The sequence below is a fragment of the Nerophis lumbriciformis genome, linkage group LG09 (assembly GCF_033978685.3).
Source record: "Nerophis lumbriciformis linkage group LG09, RoL_Nlum_v2.1, whole genome shotgun sequence".
NCBI classification, from domain to species: Eukaryota; Metazoa; Chordata; class Actinopteri; order Syngnathiformes; family Syngnathidae; genus Nerophis; species Nerophis lumbriciformis.
Window position 1 is genome coordinate 54,116,966 of NC_084556.2, and position 17,291 is coordinate 54,134,256.

A 17,291-nucleotide genomic window follows, 5' to 3' on the forward strand; every position below is an offset into this window, starting at 1 on the left:
ATTTTTACTTACACCGTTTAAATCAAATTTATTTATGACAATTTTTTTTTTTTACCCTTTTTGTCATCCTTTCATCCATCCATCCATCCATTTATACCACTTGTCCCTTTTGGGGTCGCAATGACAGTTAAAAAAAACAGTAAAATGATTGGGGATCCAAAAGGGTCCCACTCATAAAAGTGTTTAAAATTAGTCATTTATAAAAAAAAAAAAGTTTACTTAATCCGCTTAAATCCCAGGATAAAATTCAGATCTATCCATCGGTTATATGGTTTTTGTTTTGTTTGTTTTTTTACCCTTTTTGTCATAAAAAACTTGAATTGGTCAACCGTTCATAACAACATTGATTTTGATTCATTATTATTTTCCGAGCAATGACAGTTTTAAAGAAAGAAAAACAGTCTGCCTGGCAGCTTTTGTGTTATTAAAGTCAACATTGCAACTTGTTCTGGATGTTTGTCTCCATCTTCCAATGTTTTCTTGGATAAATGAGCTGTGGGCCACAAATGGCGCCCGGGGGCCGCACTTTGGACACCGCCGGTGTAATCCGTTCAAATCAAACACAAATCTGCCGAGCGGGAGGGGGGGGGGTCTTGTCACATCAATCAGATCCCCTTTAATCCGGAGGAGATCTCGCTGCTCTCCGAGTGTGAAAAAGATTTATCTGAGCGTTTTTAGTGCAGCGGAGGAAATGAAGAATGGAGATGGAGGTTTAATGTGTCGTCGCCTCAAGGCATGCTTTGCTAGTTTGATGAGAATGAACTCATTTGCTTGAGAGTGAATGATTTGGAAGGGCGCGTGAAAACTGCATGTGACATCCTATTACACGTCCCTCTGTGGCTAAGATCTGCCGCTCGGCCTGCTTTCACCACCTGGTGTGGTGTGGAGCGGACACAAGTCTACAATGCACGGTGGGTTAGGGTCCGCCAGGCTTCGGGGGGATTTCCCCTCCACACGCCGTGGAATTTACCGGGTTTTTGTCGCCCCCGACTGACTTTTATGGGAGGCATGCCAGTCTAGTACCCGGACTATTTTACAACGAACATATCACATAAGCAGGGGCGTCCAGGAAAAAGACGTTGCTTGGATGGCAACATGTGTTGCTCCAAAACCTGTATGTACCTTTCACAGATGTGTAAGTTACCCATGTCTTGGGCACTAATACACCTCCATACCATCACACATGCTGGCTTTTACATTTTGCGCCTAGAACAATCCGGATGGTTCTTTTCCTCTTGATCCTCGTCCACAGTTTCCAAAAACAATTTGAAATGTGGACTCGTCAGACCACTGAACACTTTTCCACTTTGTATCAGTCCATCTTTGATGAGCTCAGGCCCAGCGAAGCCGACGGCGTTTCTGGGTGTTGTTGATAAACGGTTTTCGCCTTGCATAGGAGAGTTTTAACTTGCACTTACAGATGTAGCGACCAGCTGTAGTTACTGACAGTGGGTTTCTGAAGTGTTCCTGAGCCCATGTGGTGATATCCTTTACACACTGATGTCACTTGTTGATGCAGTACAGCCTGAGGGATCGAAGGTCACGGGCTTAGCTGCTTACATGCAGTGATTTCTCCAGATTCTCTGAACCCTTTGATGATATTACGGACCGTAGATGGTGAAATCCCTAAATTCCTTGCAATAGCTGGTTGAGAAAGGTTTTTCTTAAACTGTTCAACAATTTGCTCAGGCATTTGTTGACAAAGTGGTGACCCTCGCCCCATCCTTGTTTGTGAATGACTGAGCATTTCATGGAAGCTACTTTTATACCCAATCATGGCACCCACCTGTTCCCAATTAGCCTGTTCACCTGTGGGATGTTCCAAATAAGTGTTTGATGAGCATTCCTCAACTTTATCAGTATTTATTGCCACCTTTCCCAACTTCTTTGTCACGTGTTGCTGGCATCAATTTCTAAAGTTAATGATTATGCAAGCGTACACCTTAAAGTCATATAATTTGGTAGTTCAGTATTTTACAAGAACAACAAAAAAAATTGCCAATTTTGTGGTAAAGGTCAGAATTTTATATGACAAATGTCACCATTTTGCATGAAAAAGTAATAATTTTTACGAAAAAATATTGCAATGTTACAGAAACAGAAAGAATATGAGAAATTGTTCCCAATTTTATAGGAAAAAGTGAACATGTGTGCAATATTATGATAAAAGTTGGAATTGTACTTAATAACAGTCGCAATTTTACGAGAAAAGCTTAAAATGTTGGCAATTTTATGAAAAGAGTCGTAATTTTACTCGACAAAAGTCACAATTTTATAAGAAAACTTGAAATTTTGGCAATAATATAAAAATAATCGGAATTTTATCTGACACAAATTATGATAAAAGTCATAATTGTACTCAAAAAATTTCATTATTTTACAAGAACAACAAAAAATTTGGCAATATTGTGATAAAGGTCAGAATTTTATATGACAAATGTCACCATTTTGCATTAAAAAGTTATAATTTTTATGAAAAAATATTGCAATATTACAGAAACAGAAAGACTATGAGAAATTGTTCCAAATTTTATAAGAAAAACTGAACATTTGTGCAATGTTATGATAAAAGTTGGAATTTTACTCAATAATAGTCGCAATTTTACGAGAAAAGCTTAAAATGTTGGCAATTTTGAGAAAAGAGTCGTAATTTTACTCGACAAAAGTCACAATTTTATGAGAAAATTTGAAATTTTGGCAATAATATAAAAATAATCGGAATTTTACCTGGCAAAAATTATGATAAAAGTCATAATTTTACTCAAAAAATGTCACTATATTACATGAACAACAAAAAAATTGGCAATATTGTGATAAAGGTCAGAATTTTATATGACAAATGTCACCATTTTGCATTAAAAAGTTATAATTTTTACGAGAAAATATTGCAATATTACAGAAACAGAAAGAATATGAGAAATTGTTCCCAATTTTATAAGAAAAACTGAACATTTGTGCAATATTATGATAAAAGTTGGAATTTTACTCAATAACAGTCGCAATTTTACAAGAAAAGCTTAAAATGTTGGCAATTTTATGACCAGAGTCATAATTTTACTCGACAAAAGTCACAATTTTATAAGAAAACTTTAAATTTTGGCAATATTATAAAAACAATCGGAATTTTACCTGGCAAAAATTATGATAAAAGTCATAATTGTACTCAAAAAATTTCATTATTTTACAAGAACAACAAAAAATTTGGCAATATTGTGATAAAGGACAGAATTTTATAAGACAAATGTCACCATTTTGCATTAAAAAGTTATAATTTTTACGAGAAAATATTGCAATATTACAGAAACAGAAAGAATATGAGAAATTGTTCCAAATTTTATAAGAAAAACTGAACATTTGTGCAATATTATGATAAAAGTTGGAATTTTACTCAATAATAGTCGCAATTTTACGAGAAAAGCTTAAAATGTTGGCAATTTTATGACCAGAGTCATAATTTTACTCGACAAAAGTCACAATTTTATAAGAAAACTTTAAATTTTGGCAATATTATAAAAACAATCGCAATTTTACCTGGCAAAAATTATGATAAAAGTCACAATTGTACTCAAAAAAATTCATTATTTTACAAGAACAACAAGAAATTTGGCAATATTGTGATAAAGGACCAGAATTTTATATGACAAATGTCACCATTTTGCATTAAAAAGTTATAATTTTTATGAGTAAATATTGCAATATTACAGAAACGGAAAGAATATGAGAAATTGTTCCCAATTTTATAAGAAAAACTGAACCTTTGTGCAATATTATGATAAAAGTTGGAATTTTACTGAATAATAGTCGAAATTTTACCAGAAAAGCTTAAAATGTTGGCAATTTTAAGAAAATAGTCGTAATTTTACTTGACAAAAGTCACAATTTTATGAGAAAATTTGAAATTTTGGCAATAATATAAAAATAATCGGAATTTTACCTGGCAAAAATTATGATAAAAGTCATAATTTTACTCAAAAAATGTCACTATTTTACAAGAACAACAAAAAATTTGGCAATATTGTGATAAAGGACCAGAATTTTATATGATAAATGTCACCATTTTGCATGAAAAAGTTATAATTTTTACGAAAAAATATTGCAATATTACAGAAACAGAAAGAATATGAGAAAGTGTTCCCAATTTTATAAGAAAAACTGAACATTTGTGCAATATTATGATAAAAGTTGGAATTGTACTTAATAACAGTCGCAATTTTACAAGAAAAGCTTAAAATGTTGGCAATTTTATGACAAGAGTCGTAATTTTACTCGACAAAAGTCACAATTTTATAAGAAAATTTCAAATTTTGGCAATGTTATAAAAATAATCGGAATTTTACCTGGCAAAAATTACGATAAATGTCATCATTTTACTCAAAAAATGTCACTATATTACAAGAACAACAAAAAAATTGGCAATATTGTGATAAAGGACAGAATTTTTATGACAAATGTCACCATTTTGCATTAAAAAGTTATAATTTTTACGAGAAAATATTGCAATATTACAGAAACGGAAAGAATATGAGAAATTGTTCCCAATTTTATAAGAAAAACTGAACATTTGTGCAATATTATGATAAAAGTTGGAATTTTACTCAATAACAGTCGCAATTTTACAAGAAAAGCTTAAAATGTTGGCAATTTTATGACCAGAGTCATAATTTTACTCGACAAAAGTCACAATTTTATAAGAAAACTTTAAATTTTGGCAATATTATAAAAACAATCGGAATTTTACCTGGCAAAAATTATGATAAAAGTCATAATTGTACTCAAAAAATTTCATTATTTTACAAGAACAACAAAAAATTTGGCAATATTGTGATAAAGGACAGAATTTTATAAGACAAATGTCACCATTTTGCATTAAAAAGTTATAATTTTTACGAGAAAATATTGCAATATTACAGAAACAGAAAGAATATGAGAAATTGTTCCAAATTTTATAAGAAAAACTGAACATTTGTGCAATATTATGATAAAAGTTGGAATTTTACTCAATAATAGTCGCAATTTTACGAGAAAAGCTTAAAATGTTGGCAATTTTATGACCAGAGTCATAATTTTACTCGACAAAAGTCACAATTTTATAAGAAAACTTTAAATTTTGGCAATATTATAAAAACAATCGCAATTTTACCTGGCAAAAATTATGATAAAAGTCACAATTGTACTCAAAAAAATTCATTATTTTACAAGAACAACAAGAAATTTGGCAATATTGTGATAAAGGACCAGAATTTTATATGACAAATGTCACCATTTTGCATTAAAAAGTTATAATTTTTATGAGTAAATATTGCAATATTACAGAAACGGAAAGAATATGAGAAATTGTTCCCAATTTTATAAGAAAAACTGAACCTTTGTGCAATATTATGATAAAAGTTGGAATTTTACTGAATAATAGTCGAAATTTTACCAGAAAAGCTTAAAATGTTGGCAATTTTAAGAAAATAGTCGTAATTTTACTTGACAAAAGTCACAATTTTATGAGAAAATTTGAAATTTTGGCAATAATATAAAAATAATCGGAATTTTACCTGGCAAAAATTATGATAAAAGTCATAATTTTACTCAAAAAATGTCACTATTTTACAAGAACAACAAAAAATTTGGCAATATTGTGATAAAGGACCAGAATTTTATATGATAAATGTCACCATTTTGCATGAAAAAGTTATAATTTTTACGAAAAAATATTGCAATATTACAGAAACAGAAAGAATATGAGAAAGTGTTCCCAATTTTATAAGAAAAACTGAACATTTGTGCAATATTATGATAAAAGTTGGAATTGTACTTAATAACAGTCGCAATTTTACAAGAAAAGCTTAAAATGTTGGCAATTTTATGACAAGAGTCGTAATTTTACTCGACAAAAGTCACAATTTTATAAGAAAATTTCAAATTTTGGCAATGTTATAAAAATAATCGGAATTTTACCTGGCAAAAATTACGATAAATGTCATCATTTTACTCAAAAAATGTCACTATATTACAAGAACAACAAAAAAATTGGCAATATTGTGATAAAGGACAGAATTTTTATGACAAATGTCACCATTTTGCATTAAAAAGTTATAATTTTTACGAGAAAATATTGCAATATTACAGAAACGGAAAGAATATGAGAAATTGTTCCCAATTTTATAAGAAAAACTGAACATTTGTGCAATATTATGATAAAAGTTGGAATTTTACTCAATAACAGTCGCAATTTTACGAGAAAAGCTTAAAATGTTGGCAATTTTAAGAAAAGAGTCGTAATTTTACTCGACAAAAGTCACAATTTTATGAGAAAATTTGAAATTTTGGCAATAATATAAAAATAATCGGAATTTTACCTGGCAAAAATTATGATAAAAGTCATAATTGTACTCAAAAAATTTCATTATTTTACAAGAACAACATAACATTTGGTAATATTCTGATAAAGGTCAGAATTTTATATGACAAATGTCACCATTTTGCATTAAAAAGTTATATTTTTTACGAGTAAATATTGCAATATTACAGAAACGGAAAGAATATGAGAAATTGTTCCCAATTTTATAAGAAAAACTGAACATTTGTGCAATGTTATGATAAAAGTTGGAATTTTACTCAATAACAGTCGCAATTTTACAAGAAAAGCTTAAAATGTTGGCAATTTTATGAAAAGAGTCGTAATTTTACTCGACAAAAGTCACAATTTTATAGGAAAACTTAAAATTTTGGCAATTTTATAAAAATAATCGGAATTTTATCTGACACAAATTATGATAAAAATCATAATTTTACTCAAAAAATTTCATTAATTTACAAGAACAACAAAAAAATTTGGCAATATTGTGATAAAGGTCAGAATTTTATATGACAAATGTCACCATTTTGCATTAAAAAGTTATAATTTTTACGAAAAAATATTGCAATATTACAGAAACGGAAAGAATATGAGAAATTGTTCCCAATTTTATAAGAAAAACTGAACATTTGTGCAATATTATGATAAAAGTTGGAATTGTACTCAATAACAGTCGCAATTTTACAAGAAAAGCTTAAAATGTTGGCAATTTTAAGGAAAGAGTCGTAATTTTACTCGACAAAATTCACAATTTTATAAGAAAATTTTAAATTTTGGCAATATTATAAAAATACTCGGAATTTTACCTGGCAAAAATTATGATAAATATCATCATTTTACTCAAAAAATTTCACTATATTACAAGAACAACAAAAAAATTGGCAATATTGTGATAAAGGACCAGAATTTTATATGACAAATGTCACCATTTTGCATTAAAAAGTTATAATTTTTATGAGTAAATATTGCAATATTACAGAAACAGAAAGAATATAAGAAATTGTTCCAAATTTTATAAGAAAAACTGAACATTTGTGCAATATTATGATAAAAGTTGGAATTTTACTCAATAACAGTCGCAATTTTACAAGAAAAGCTTAAAATGTTGGCAATTTTATGACCAGAGTCATAATTTTACTCGACAAAAGTCACAATTTTATAAGAAAACTTTAAATTTTGGCAATATTATAAAAACAATCGGAATTTTACCTGGCAAAAATTATGATAAAAGTCATAATTGTACTCAAAAAATGTCATTATTTTACAAGAACAACAAAAAATTTGGCAATATTGTGATAAAGGACCAGAATTTTATATGACAAATGTCACCATTTTGCATGAAAAAGTTATAATTTTTACGAGAAAATATTGCAATATTACAGAAACGGAAAGAATATGAGAAATTGTTCCCAAATTTATAAGAAAAACTGAACATTTGTGCAATATTATGATAAAAGTTGGAATTGTACTTAATAACAGTCGCAATTTTACAAGAAAAGCTTAAAATGTTGGCAATTTTGAGAAAAGAGTCGTAATTTTACTTGACAAAAGTCACAATTTTATGAGAAAATTTGAAATTTTGGCAATAATATAAAAATAATCGGAATTTTACCTGGCAAAAATTATGATAAAAGTCATAATTTTACTCCAAAAATGTCACTATTTTACAAGAACAACAAAAAATTTGGCAATATTGTGATAAAGGACCAGAATTTTATATGATAAATGTCGTCATTTTGCATGAAAAAGTTATAATTTTTACGAGAAAATATTGCAATATTACAGAAACGGAAAGAATATGAGAAATTAAAAAAAAGTTAGCATGCTAACATGCTATCGCTGGCAAGCCGAACCGAAATGTCAGCGAAATTGCTTATGCCAGCATGTGTCAAGTACCAAGTTGTACTACTCTGAGGTGGATGCTGAAACGATGCATGCTAACATGCTAACACAACAACAAAGACTTTTGTCGTAATTTTCCGATTTTTTTGGGGTGGCAAATTCCGACATTTTAGGGTGTAAAAATCCCAAGAAGCAGCCAAGTCCTGGCTGGACTGAAATATCTGGATGAAGGATGGGTCTGCTCTCAGCCTCCTCCTCCTCCTCCTCCTCCTCTCCCTCCCTCGCCTGCTACCTACCTCGCTCGCCGCCAAGCCCTCGCCGCTCACCCACGACCGCCTGAAGGTTTCGGCGAGGCCCGTTATGTAACTTGGAATCACGGCATCCATTATGGATGCGCGGCTGAAGCGAGCGGGGAGCGCGAGGGAGGGAGGGAGGGAGGGGCTCCGCGGGATCTGATCAGAAGGGGGAAATGACCGACGGCTCACTTTGCAGACTGAGCGGCTCAATCGTTGGCGTGGACGCCCGCGGACGTTTTGAGGGAACGCCGCCGTCGGCGGGGCGGACCGATTCAGCCGCCATCATGTCGGAGGCAAAGTGCACGCAGGCGGAGGGTGATGGTGATGACACATGACGGCGTCGCCTGGTAAACACTGAGAGGAAGCTCTTTACTCGCCGGCGTCCAGGTCGCGGCGCTCCTTTGGAGACGTTTACAAGCCTCGCCTCCCTCTCGACGTTTTTACACTGAATTTTTAAATACTGAATTTTTAAACACTGAATATTTTAACATTTATTTGTTTACAAACTGAATTTTTAAACAGGGAATTTTTACACAATCATTTTTAAACACTTAATTTTTTTTACACTGAAATTTTGCACAGTGAATTTTTAAACACTGAATATTTTTACATATAATTTTTTTTACACGGAATTCCTAAATACTGCGTATTTTTATACAATTAATTTTTTACACAGAATTTTTAAACACTGCATTTTTTTTAACCCCCCTCCTATGGGCTCACCACCCATAGCAGGGGCCATAGAGGTCGGGTGCAATGTGAGCTGGGCGGAAGCCGAAGGCAGGGCACTTGGCGGTCCGATCCTCGGCTACAGAAGCTAGCTCTTGGGACGTGGAACGTCACCTCGCTGGGGGGGAAGGAGCCTGAGCTAGTGCGCGAGGTGGAGAAGTTCCGGCTAGATATAGTCGGACTCACTTCGACGCACAGCAAGGGCTCTGGAACCAGTTCTCTCGAGAGGGGCTGGACTCTCTTCCACTCTGGCGTTGCCGGCAGTGAGAGGTGACGGGCTGGGGTGGCAATTCTTGTTTCCCCCCGGCTCAGAGCCTGTACGTTGGAGTTCAACCCGGTGGACGAGAGGGTAGCTTCTCTCCGCCTTCGGGTGGGGGAACGGGTCCTGACTGTGGTTTGCGCTTACGCGCCAAACCGCAGCTCAGAGTACCCACCCTTTTTGGATTCACTCGAGGGAGTACTTGAGAGTGCTCCCCCGGGTGATTCCCTCGTTCTACTGGGGGACTTCAACGCTCATGTTGGCAGCGACAGTGAAACCTGGAGAGGCGTGATTGGGAAGAATGGCTGCCCGGATCTGAACCGGAGCGGTGTTTTGTTATTGGACTTTTGTGCCCGTCACAGATTGTCCATAACGAACACCATGTTCAAACATAAGGGTGTCCATATGTGCACTTGGCACCAGGACACCCTAGGCCGCAGTTCCATGATCGACTTTGTAGTTGTGTCATCGGATTTGCGGCCTCATGTTTTGGACACTCGGGTGAAGAGAGGGGCGGAGCTTTCTACCGATCACCACCTGGTGGTGAGTTGGCTGCGATGGTGGGGGAGGATGCCGGACAGACCTGGCAGGCCCAAACGCATTGTGAGGGTTTGCTGGGAACGTCTGGCAGAGTCTCCTGTCAGAGAGAGTTTCAATTCCCACCTCCGGAAGAACTTTGAACATGTCACGAGGGAGGTGCTGGACATTGAGTCCGAGTGGACCATGTTCCGCACCTCTATTGTCGAGGCGGCTGATTGGAGCTGTGGCCGCAAGGTAGTTGGTGCCTGTCGTGGCGGTAATCCTAGAACCCGTTGGTGGACACCGGCGGTGAGGGATGCCGTCAAGCTGAAGAAGGAGTCCTATCGGGTTATTTTGGCTCATAGGACTCCTGAGGCAGCGGACAGGTACCGACAGGCCAAGCGGTGTGCGGCTTCAGCGGTTGCGGAGGCAAAAACTCGGACATGGGAGGAGTTCGGGGAAGCCATGGAAAACGACTTCCGGACGGCTTCGAAGCGATTCTGGACCACCATCCGCCGCCTCAGGAAGGGGAAGCAGTGCACTATCAACACCGTGTATGGTGAGGATGGTGTTCTGCTGACCTCGACTGCGGATGTTGTGAATCGGTGGAGGGAATACTTCGAAGACCTCCTCAATCCCACCAACACGTCTTCCTATGAGGAAGCAGTGCCTGGGGAATCTGTGGTGGACTCTTCTATTTCTGGGGATGCTGAGGTAGTTAAAAAGCTCCTCAGTGGCAAGGCCCCGGGGGTGGATGAGATCCGCCCGGAGTTCCTTAAGGCTCTGGATGCTGTGGGGCTGTCTTGGTTGACAAGACTCTGCAGCATCGCGTGGACATCGGGGGCGGTACCTCTGGATTGGCAGACCGGGGTGGTGGTTCCTCTCTTTAAGAAGGGGAACCGGAGGGTGTGTTCTAACTATCGTGGGATCACACTCCTCAGCCTTCCCGGTAAGGTCTATTCAGGTGTACTGGAGAGGAGGCTACGCTGGATAGTCGAACCTCGGATTCAGGAGGAACAGTGTGGTTTTCGTCCTGGTCGTGGAACTGTGGACCAGCTCTATACTCTGGGCAGGGTCCTTGAGGGTGCATGGGAGTTTACCCAACCAGTCTACATGTGTTTTGTGGACTTGGAGAAGGCATTCGACCGTGTCCCTCGGGAAGTCCTGTGGGGAGTGCTCAGAGAGTATGGGGTATCGGACTGTCTGATTTTGGCGGTCCGCTCCCTGTATGATCAGTGTCAGAGCTTGGTCCGCATTGCCGGCAGTAAGTCGGACACGTTTCCGGTGAGGGTTGGACTCCGCCAAGGCTGCCCTTTGTCACCCATTCTGTTCATAACTTTTATGGACAGAATTGCTAGGCGCAGTCAAGGCGTTGAGGGGATCCGTTTTGGTGGCTGCACGATTAGGTCTCTGCTTTTTGCAGATGATGTGGTCCTGATGGCTTCATCTGGCCAGGATCTTCAGCTCTCACTGGATCGGTTCTCAGCCGAGTGTGAAGCGACTGGGATGAGAATCAGCACCTCCAAGTCCGAGTCCATGGTTCTCGCCCGGAAAAGGGTGGAATGCCATCTTCGGGTTGGGGAGGAGATCTTGCCCCAAGTGGAGGAGTTCAAGTACCTCGGAGTCTTGTTCACGAGTGAGGGAAGAGTGGATCGTGAGATCGACAGGCGGATCGGTGCGGCATCTTCAGTAATGCGGACGCTGTATCGATCCGTTGTGGTGAAGAAGGAGCTGAGCCGGAAGGCAAAGCTCTCAATTTACCGGTCGATCTACGTTCCCATCCTCACCTATGGTCATGAGCTTTGGGTTATGACCGAAAGGACAAGATCACGGGTACAAGCGGCCCAAATGAGTTTCCTCCGCCGGGTGGCGGGGCTCTCCCTTAGAGATAGGGTGAGAAGCTCTGTCATCCGGGAGGAGCTCAAAGTAAAGCCGCTGCTCCTCCACATGGAGAGGAGCCAGATGAGGTGGTTCGGACATCTGGTCAGGATGCCACCCGATCGCCTCCCTCGGGAGGTGTTTACGGCACGTCCGACCGGTAGGAGGCCACGGGGAAGACCCAGGACACGTTGGGAAGACTATGTCTCCCGGCTGGCCTGGGAACGCCTCGGGATCCCCCGGGAGGAGCTGGACGAAGTGGCTGGGGAGAGGGAAGTCTGGGCTTCCCTGCTTAGGCTGCTGCCCCCGCGACCCGACCTCGGATAAGCGGAAGAAGATGGATGGATGGATGGCATTTTTTTTTACACGGAATTTTTGCACAGTGAATTTTTAAACACTGAATATTTTTTACATATAATTTTTTTTACACTGAATTACTGAATACTGCATATTCTTACACTGAATTTTTAAACAATGATTTTTTTTTTACACAGAATTGTTAAACACTGAATTTTTACACAGTGAATTTTCAAACACTGAATATTTTTTACATGTATTTTTTTTACACTGAATTCCTAAATACTGCATATTCTTACAGTGAATTTTTGTACAATTATTTTTGTACACAGAATTTTTACACACTGAATATTTATTAAAAAAAATTTAAAAACAAAAATTTTTACACTAAATTTTCAAACACTGATTTTTTTTTTTTAACACTGAATTTTGCCAACACGTTTTTTTTCCAATGAAATTGTCAGAATAATTTCATGTAACAAAAATTCAGTTGCTTAAAATTCAGTTCCATAAATTGAGTGTGAAAAAAAGCATCTTTGGTACTAAAGACACAAAGTAATATTTGGGAAGAACCGCCTTCTGTTCCCACTTATCATCCCACATGGCGCCTGGTCGGGCTGTGTGGTCCTGGGAGGCGTGAACATGAAGAGTGGAGGTCCCTCTAGTCTGGGTCCACATTCTTGGTCCTGGGAGGCGTGAACATGAAGAGTGGAAGTCCCTCTGGGTCCACATTCTTCTTGCAAGTCCACGGAACATCAACTTCTTATCCTTCACACGCTCGTTAACACTTCTTTTTTTTTTTTCATCTGGATTTCTTTCATTCCCACAATCCAACGCTCCCCGCAGAGGAACCAAGCGCAGTTCTGCCGCCATGATGATCTCGTTATTTACAGACGCCGTGTTTGTCTTGGGAACAAAAGTTGATGGCGGACACTTCATTAGGGACGAGGATTGAGTACTTGATTTGGTTCTAAAAGTCCATCCTTACTACCGGGTCCTCATCCACATACGATCACGTCCAGTTGCGGACTCAAGCACTTGGGTCTGCTAACTGCCTCTATATGCAGGACTGCTTGTATCGCACATGATGTCACACACAAGTAAGCATGCTGCAAGACTGCTTGTATCGCACACGATGTCACACACAAGTGAGCATGCTGCAAGACTGCTTGTATCGCACATGATATCATACAAAAGTAAACACGCTGCAGGATTGCTCGTATCGCAGATGATGCCACACAAAGGTAAACACGCAGCAGGACTGCTTGTATCGCACATGATATAGCACACAGGTAAAAACACACTGCAGGACTGCTGGTGTCGCACATGATATCATACACAAGTAAACGCACTGCTGGTATCGCACATGATATCACACACAAGTAAAAACACAATGCAGGACTGCTTGTATCGCACATGATATCACACAGAAGTAAACACACTGCAGGACTGCTTGCATCGCACATGATATCACACACACAAGTAAACACGCAGTAGGACCGCTTGTATCGCACATGATATCACACAGGTAAACACACAGCAGGACTGCTTGTATCGCACATGATATCACACACAAGTAAAAACACAATGCAGGACTGCTTGTATCGCACATGATATCACACACAAGTAAACACTCTGCAGGACTGCTTGTATCGCAGATGATATCACACACAAGTAAACACTCTGCATGACTGCTTGTATCGCACACGATGTCACACACAAGTAAGCATGCTGCAAGACTGCTTGTATCGCACATGATATCATACAAAAGTAAACACGCTGCAGGATTGCTCGTATCGCAGATGATATCACACAAAGGTAAACACGCAGCAGGACTGCTTGTATCGCACATGATATAACACACAGGTAAAAACACACTGCAGGACTGCTGGTATCGCACATGATATCACACACAAGTAAACACGCTGCTGGTATCACACATGATATCACACACAAGTAAAACCACAATGCAGGACTGCTTGTATCGCACATGATATCACACACAAGTAAACACGGTTCAGGACTGCTTGTATCGCAGATGATATCACACACAAATAGACACGTTGCAGGACTGCTTGTAACGCACATGATGTCACACAGCAGTAAACACGCTGCAGGATTGCTTGTATTGCACATGATGTCGCACACAAGTAAGCATTCTGCAGGACTGCTTGTATCGCACATTATATCAAACACAAGTAAACACACTGCAGGACTGCTTGTATCGCAGATGATATCACACACAAGTAAACACACTGCAGGACTGCTTGTATCGCACATGGTATCACACACACAAGTAAACACGCTGCAAGTTTGCTTGTATCGCAGATGATATCACAAACAAGTAAACACTCTGCAGGACTGCTTGTATCGCACATGATATCACACACAAGTAAACACTCTGCAGGACTGCTTGTATCGCAGATGATATCACACACAAATAAACACTCTGCATGACTGCTTGTATTGCACATTATATCACACACAAGTAAGCATGCTGCAGGACTGCTGTATCGCACATGATATCACACAAAGGTAAACACGCAGCAGGACTGCTTGTATCGCACATGATATAACACAGAGGTAAAAACACACTGCAGGGCTGCTGGTATCGCACATGATATCACACACAAGTAAACACACTGCTGGTATCGCACATTATATCACACACAAGTAAAAACACAATGCAGGACTGCTTGTATCGCACATGATATCACACACAAGTAAACACACTGCAGGACTGCTTGCATCGCACATGATATCACACACACAAGTAAACACGCAGTAGGACCGCTTGTATCGCACATGATATCACACAGGTAAACACGCAACAGGACTGCTTGTATCGCACATGATATCACACACAAGTAAAAACACAATGCAGGACTGCTTGTATCGCACATGATATCACACACAAGTAGACACACAGTAGGCCTGCTTGTATAGCACATGATATCACACAGGTAAACACGCAGCAGGACTGCTTGTATCGCACATTATATCACACACAAGTAAAAACACAATGCAGGACTGCTTGTATCGCACATAATATCACAAACAAGTAAACACACTGCAGGACTGCTTGTATCGCAGATGATATCACACACAAGTAAACACACATTAGGACTGCTTGTATCGCACATGATATCACACACAGGTAAACACGCTGCAGGAATGCTTGTATCGCACATGATATTACACACAGGTAAAAACACACTGCAGGACTGCTGGTATCGCACATGATATCACGCACAAGTAAACACGCAGCAGGACTGCTTGTGTTGCACATGATACCACACAAGTAAACACACTGCAGGACTGCTTGTATTGCAGATGATATCACACACAAGTAAACACACTGCAGGACTGCTTGTATCACACATGATATCACACACACAAGTAAACACACTGCAGTACTGCTTGTATTCCAGATGATATCACACACAAATAAACACACAGTAGGACCGCTTGTATCGCACGTGATACCACACGCAGGTAAACACGCAGTAGGACTGCTTGTATCGCACATGATATCACACACAAGTAAACACACTGCTGGTATCGCACTTTATATCACACACAATTAAACACACTGCAGGACTGCTTGTATTGCACATGATATCACACACAATTAAAAACACACTGCAGGACTGCTGATATCGCACATGATATCACACACAAGTAAACACGCTGCAGGACTGCTTGTATCACACACGATATCACACATAAGTAAACACTCTGTAGGACCACTTGTATCGCACATGATATCACACACAAGTAACCATGCAGCAGGGCTGCTTGTATCGCACATGATATCAAACACAAGTAAACACACTGCAGGACTGCTTGTATCGCAGATGATATCACACACATTTAAACACTCTGCATGACTGCTTGTATCGCACATTATATCACACACAAGTAAGCATGCTGCAGGACTGCTGTATCGCACATGATATCACACACAAGTAAACATGCAGCAGGGCTGCTTGTATCGCACATGATATCAAACACAAGTAAACACACTGCAGGACTGCTTGTATCGCAGATGATATCACACACATTTAAACACTCTGCATGACTGCTTGTATCGCACATTATATCACACACAAATAAGCATGCTGCAGGACTGCTGTATCGCACATGATATCACACACAGGTAAACATGCAGCAGGACTGCTTTTATCGCACATGATATCACACATAAGTAAAAACACACTGCAGGACTGCTTTTATCGCACATGATATCACACACAGGTAAACACGCTGCAGGACTGCTGGTATCGCACATGATATCACACACAGGTAAAAACAAACTGCGGGACTGCTGGTATCGCACATGATATCACACACAGGTAAAAACAAACTGCGGGACTGCTGGTATCGCACATGATATCACACACAAGCAAACACACTGCTGGTATAGCACATGATATCACACACAAGTAAACACACTGTAGGACTGCTTGTATTGCACATGATATCACACACAAGTAAACACGCAGCAGGACTGCTTGTATCGCACAGGACATCACACACAGGTAAACACGCAGCAGGACTGCTTGTATCGCACATGATATCACACACAAGTAAACACACTGCTGGTATCGCGCATTATATCACACACAAGTGAACACGCAGCAGGACTGCTTGTATCGCACATGATATTACACACAAGTAAACACACTGTAGGACTGCTTGTATCGCACATGATATCACACACAAGTAAACACACTGCAGGACTGCTTGTATTGCATATGATATCACACACACAAGTAAACACACTGCAGTACTGCTTGTATCGCAGATGATATCACACACAAATAAACACACAGTAGGACCGCTTGTATCGCACATGATATCACACACAAGTAAACACGCAGCAAGACTGCTTGTATCGCACATGATATCACACACAAGCAAACACACTGCTGGTATCGCACATTATATCACACCCAAGTGAACACGCAGCAGGACTGCTTGTATCGCGCATGATATCACACACAGGTAAAAACACACTGCAGGACTGCTGGTATCGCACATGATATCACACACAAACAAACACACTGCTGGTATCGCACATGATATCACACACAAGTAAACACGCAGCAGGACTGCTGTATCA

The 17,291-nt window shown here is 38.9% G+C and overlaps 1 protein-coding gene across 1 annotated transcript in view; it reads left to right on the top strand.

Moving 5' to 3' along the window:
- The window catches only part of mtnr1bb (melatonin receptor 1Bb), a 167,217-nt gene that overhangs the window by 48,886 nt on the left and 101,040 nt on the right, over positions 1-17,291 (top strand). The window lies entirely within an intron of this gene.